Source organism: Tachyglossus aculeatus, chromosome 19 (assembly GCF_015852505.1).
Source record: "Tachyglossus aculeatus isolate mTacAcu1 chromosome 19, mTacAcu1.pri, whole genome shotgun sequence".
Lineage (NCBI taxonomy): Eukaryota > Metazoa > Chordata > Mammalia > Monotremata > Tachyglossidae > Tachyglossus > Tachyglossus aculeatus.
The window spans coordinates 25,319,335-25,325,741 of NC_052084.1; positions in this window are offsets into that span (position 1 = coordinate 25,319,335).

A 6,407-nucleotide genomic window follows, 5' to 3' on the forward strand; every position below is an offset into this window, starting at 1 on the left:
ATGGGGATGAAGACTGGGAGCCCCCCATGGGACCACCTGATCACCTTGTCACCTCCCCAGAGCTTAGAACGGTGCTTGGCACATAGTAAGCGCTTAACAGATGCCATTTATTATTATTATTATTATTATTATTATTATTATTATCCCAGCTCCACCACTTGTCAGCTGGGTGACTTTGGGCAAGTCACTTCAATTCTCTGGGCCTCAGTTCCCTCATCTGGAGAATGGGGATGAAGACTGGGAGCCCCCCGTGGGACAACCTGATCACCTTGTCACCTCCCCAATGCTTAGAACAGTGCTTGGCACATAATAAGCGCTTAACAGATGCCATTTATTATTATTATTATTATTATTATTATTATTATTATTATTATCCCAGCTCCACCACTTGTCAGCTGGGTAACTTTGGGCAAGTCACTTCACTTCTCCGGGCCTCAGTTCCCTCATCTGGAGAATGGGGATGAAGACTGGGAGCCCCCCGGGGGACAACCTGATCACCTTGTCACCTCCCCAATGCTTAGAACAGTGCTTGGCACATAGTAAGCGCTTAACAGATGCCATTTATTATTATTATTATTATTATTATTATTATTATTATCCCAGCTCCACCACTTGTCAGCTGGGTGACTTTGGGCAAGTCACTTCACTTCTCCGGGCCTCAGTGACCTCATCTGGAAAATGGGGATGAAGACTGTGAGCCCCACGTGGGACAACCTGATCACCCTGTCACCTCCCCAGCGCTTAGAACAGTGCTTGGCACATAGTGAGTGCTTAATAAACGCCATCAATATTATTATTACTATGATTATTCTCTGGGCTGCTTAATAAATGCCATCATTATTATTATTCATTCAATCATATTTATTGAGTGCTTACTGTGTGCAGAGCACTGTACTAACCTGCGCCTCAGTTCCCTCATCTGGAAAATGAGGATGAAGACTGGGAGCCCCCCGTGGGACCACCTGATCACCGTCACCTCCCCAGCGCTTACAACAGTGCTTTGCACATAGTAAGCGCTTAATAAATGCCATCATTATTATTACTATTCTCTGGGCCTCAGTTCCCTCATCTGGAAAATGGGGATGAAGACTGGGAGCCCCCCGGGGGACCACCTGATCACCTTGGCACCTCCCCAGGGCTTAGAACAGTGCTTGGCACATAGTAAGCGCTTAATAAATGCCATCAATATTATTATTATTAATATTATTCTCTGGGCCGCTTAATAAATACCATCATCGTTATTATTATTATTATCCTGTGCCTCAGTTCCCTCATCTGGAAAATGAGGATGAAGACTGGAAGCCCCACATGGGAGCACCTGATCACCTCCCCAGCGCTTAGAATGGTGCTCGGCACATAGTAAGCGCTTAATAAATGCTATTATTATTATTATTATTATTATTATTATTCTCTGGGCCTCAGTGCCCTCATCTGTAAAATGGAGATGAAGACTGGGAGCCCCCCGGGGGACCACCTGATCACCCTGGCACCTCCCCAGGGCTTAGAACGGTGCTTGGCACATAGTAAGTGCTTAATAAATGCCATCGTTATTATTACTAATATTATTCTCTGGGCCGCTGAATAAATACCATCATCGTTATTATTATTATTATTATCCTGTTCCCCAGTTCCCTCATCTGGAAACTGAGGATGAAGACTGGAAGCCCCATGTGGGACCACCTGATCACCTCCCCAGCGCTTAGAACAGTGCTCGGCACAAAGTGCTTAATAAATGCTATTATTATTATTATTATTATTATTATTATTATTATTATTATTATTCTCTGGGCCTCAGTGCCCTCATCTGTAAAATGGAGATGAAGACTTGGAGCCCCCCATGGGGCCACCTGATCGCCTTGTCACCTCCCCAGTGCTTAGAACATTGCTTGGCACATAGTAAGCGCTTAATAAATGCCATCGATATTATTATTACTAATATTATTCTCTGGGCCGCTTAATAAATACCATCATCGTTATTATTATTATCCTGTGCCTCAGTTCCCTCATCTGGAAAATGAGGATGAAGACTGGAAGCCCCCCGTGGGACCACCTGATCACCTCCCCAGGGCTTAGAACAGTGCTTGGCACATAGTAAGCGCTTAATAAATGCCATTATTATTATTATTATTATTATTATTCTCTGGGCCTCAGTGCCCTCATCCGTAAAATGGAGATGAAGACTTGGAGCCCCCCGGGGGACCACCTGATCGCCTTGTCACCTCCCCAGTGCTTAGAACAGTGCTTGGCACATAGTAAGCGCTTAATAAATGCCATTGATATTATTATTACTAATATTATTCTCTGGGCCGCTTAATAAATACCATCATCGTTATTATTATCCTGTGCCTCAGTTCCCTCACCTGGAAAATGACGAAGAAGACTGGAAGCCCCACGTGGGACCACCTGATCACCTCCCCAGGGCTTAGAACAGTGCTCAGCACATAGTAAGCACTTAATAAATGCCATCATCATTATTATTATTATTATTGTTATTATTCTCTGGGCCTCAGTGCCCTCATCTGTAAAATGGAGATGAAGACTGGGAGGCCCCCGGGGGACAACCTGATCACCCTATCACCTCCCCAGGGCTTAGAACGGTGCTTGGCACATAGTAAGCGCTCAATAAATGCCATCGATATTATTATTACTGATATTCAACTAATAATTACTAATATTATTCTCTGGGCCGCTTAATAAATACCATCATCGTTATTATTATTATCCTGTGCCTCAGTTCCCTCATCTGGAAAATGAGGATGAAGACTGGAAGCCCCACGTGGGACCACCTGATCACCTCGCCAGGGCTTAGAACAGTGCTTGGCACATAGTAAGCGCTTAATAAATGCCGTTATTATTATTATTATTATTCTCTGGGCCTCAGTGCCTCATATTATTACTACCATTATTATTCTCTGGGCCGCTTAATACAGACTGTGAGCCCCCCGTGGGACCACCTGATCACCTTGGCACCTCCCCAGCGCTTAGAACAGTGCTTGGCACATAGTAAGCGCTTAACAAATACCACTGTTGTTATTTTTATTATTATATTATTAATATAATATTATATTATTATTATTGTTACTTTACCTCATGGTATTGTATGTCGCTTTGTGTATTTAATGCCGTGAAAAGACACGGGTTAAATACTATTATAAAAGAAACTCTCGTACGACGGCAAGCAACTAGGAAAGCTTGTAGGCTTAGGAGTCTCGTGTCTCCCCCGGCGCCTGTGTGACTTTGGGCGAGTCACTTCACTTCTCCGGGCCTCGGTTCCCTCATCTGGAAAATGGGGATGAAGACCGGGAGCCCCCCGCGGGCCCACCTGATCACCCTGTCACCTCCCCAGTGCTTAGAACAGTGCTTGGCACATAATAAGCGCTTAATAAATGCCATTATTATTATAATTCTCTGTGCCTCAGTTATCTCATCTGTAAAATGGGGATGAAGACTGGGAGCCCCCCGTGGGACCACCTGATCACCCTGTCACCTCCCCAGCGCTTAGAACAGTGCTTGGCACATAGTAAGCGCTTAATAAATGCCATCATTATTATTATTCTAATTCTCTGTGCCTCAGTTATCTCATCTGTAAAATGGGGATGAAGACTGTGAGCTCCCCGTGGGACCACCTGATCACCCTGTCACCTCCCCAGCGCTTAGAACAGTGCTTGGCACATAGTAAGCGCTTAATAAATGCCATCATTATTATTATTCTAATTCTCTGTGCCTCAGTTATCTCATCTGTAAAATGGGGATGAAGACTGTGAGCTCCCCGTGGGACCACCTGATCACCCTGTCACCTCCCCAGCGCTTAGAACAGTGCTTGGCACATAGTAAGCGCTTAATAAATGCCATCATCATTATTATTATATTTCTCTGTGCCCCAGTTATCTCATCTGTAAAATGGGGATGAAGACTGTGAGCCCCCTGCGGGACCACCTGATCGCCCTGTCACCCCCCCAGCGCTTAGAACAGTGCTTTGCACATAGTAAGCGCTTAATAAATGCCATCATCATTATTATAATTCTCTGTGCCTCAGTTATCTCATCTGTAAAATGGGGATGAAGACTGTGAGCCCCCTGCGGGACCACCTGATCGCCCTGTCACCCCCCCAGCGCTTAGAACAGTGCTTTGCACATAGTAAGCGCTTAATAAATGCCATCATCATTATTATTATAATTCTCTGTGCCCCAGTTATCTCATCTGTAAAATGGGGATGAAGACTGTTAGCCCCCCGTGGGACCACCTGATCACCCTGTCACCCCCCCAGCGCTTAGAACAGTGCTTTGCACATAGTAAGCGCTTAATAAATGCCATCATCATTATTATTATAATTCTCTGTGCCTCAGTTATCTCATCTGTAAAATGGGGATGAAGACTGGGAGCCCCCTGCGGGACCACCTGATCGCCCTGTCACCCCCCCAGCGCTTAGAACAGTGCTTTGCACATAGTAAGCGCTTAATAAATGCCATCATCATTATTATTATAATTCTCTGTGCCCCAGTTATCTCATCTGTAAAATGGGGATGAAGACTGTGAGCCCCCCGTGGGACCACCTGATCACCCTGTCACCTCCTCAGCGCTTAGAACAGTGCTTGGCACATAGTAAGCGCCTAATAAATGCCATCATCATTATTATTATAATTCTCTGTGCCCCAGTTATCTCATCTGTAAAATGGGGATGAAGACTGTTAGCCCCCCGTGGGACCACCTGATCACCCTGTCACCCCCCCAGCGCTTAGAACAGTGCTTTGCACATAGTAAGCGCTTAATAAATGCCATCATCATTATTATTATAATTCTCTGTGCCCCAGTTATCTCATCTGTAAAATGGGGATGAAGACTGGGAGCCCCCTGCGGGACCACCTGATCGCCCTGTCACCCCCCCAGCGCTTAGAACAGTGCTTGGCACATAGTAAGCGCTTAATAAATGCCATCATCATTATTATTATAATTCTCTGTGCCCCAGTTATCTCATCTGTAAAATGGGGATGAAGACTGGGAGCCCCCCGCGGGACAACCTGATCACCCTGTCACCTCCTCAGCGCTTAGAACAGTGCTTGGCACATAGTAAGCGCTTAATAAATGCCATCATCATTATTATTATAATTCTCTGTGCCTCAGTTATCTCATCTGTAAAACGGGGGTGAAGACTGAGAGCTCCCCGTGGGACCACCTGATCACCTTGTCACCTCCTCAGCACTTAGAACAGTGCTTGGCACATAGTAAGCGCCTAATAAATGCCATCATCATTATTATTATAATTCTCTGTGCCTCAGTTATCTCATCTGTAAAATGGGGATGAAGACTGTGAGCCCCCCCGTGGGACAACCTGATCACCTTGTCACCTCCCCATTGCTTAGAACAGTGCTTGGCACATAGTAAGCACTTAATAAATGTCATCATCATTATTATAATTCTCTGTGCCTCAGTTATCTCATCTGTAAAATGGGGATGAAGACTGGGAGCCCCCCCGTGGGACAACCTGATCACCCTGTCACCTCCCCAGCGCTCAGAACAGTGCTTGGCACATAGTAAGTGCTTAATAAATGCCATCATTATTATTATTATTACACTTCACCTCATTGTATTGTATGTTGCTTTGTGTATTTAATGCCGTGAAAAAACACGGGCTAAATACTATTATAAAAAAAACCTCGTATGACGGCGAGCAGCTAGGAAAGCGTGGAGGCTTAGGAGTCTCGTGTCTCCCCCAGCGCTTAGAACAGTGCTTGGCACATAGTAAGCGCTTAATAAATGCTATCAATATTAATATTATTCTTCTCTGGGCCTCAGTTCCCTCATCTGGACAATGGGGATGAAGACTGTGGACCACCTGATCACCCTGTCACCTCCCCAGCGCTTAGAACAGTGCTTGGCATATAGTAAGTGCTTAATAAATGCCATTATTATTATCATTACACTTTATTTACCTCATTGTATTGTATGTTGCTTTGTGTATTTAATGCCGTGGAAAAACACGGGCTAAATACTATTGTGTCTTCCCCAGCGCTTAGAACAGTGCTTTGCACATAGTACGCGCTTAATAAATGCCATCAATATGATTATTATTCTTCTCTGGGCCTCAGTTCCCTCATCTGGACAATGGGGATGAAGACTGTGGACCACCTGATCACCCTGTCACCTCCCCAGCGCTTAGAACAGTGCTTGGCACATAGTAAGTGCTTAATAAATGCCATTATTATTATCATTACACTTTATTTACCTCATTGTATTGTATGTTGCTTTGTGTATTTAATGCCGTGAAAAAACACGGGCTAAATACTATTGTGTCTCCCCCAGCGCTTAGAACAGTGCTTTGCACATAGTACGCGCTTAATAAATGCCATCATTATGATTATTATTCTTCTCTGGGCCTCAGTTCCCTCATCTGGACAATGGGGATGAAG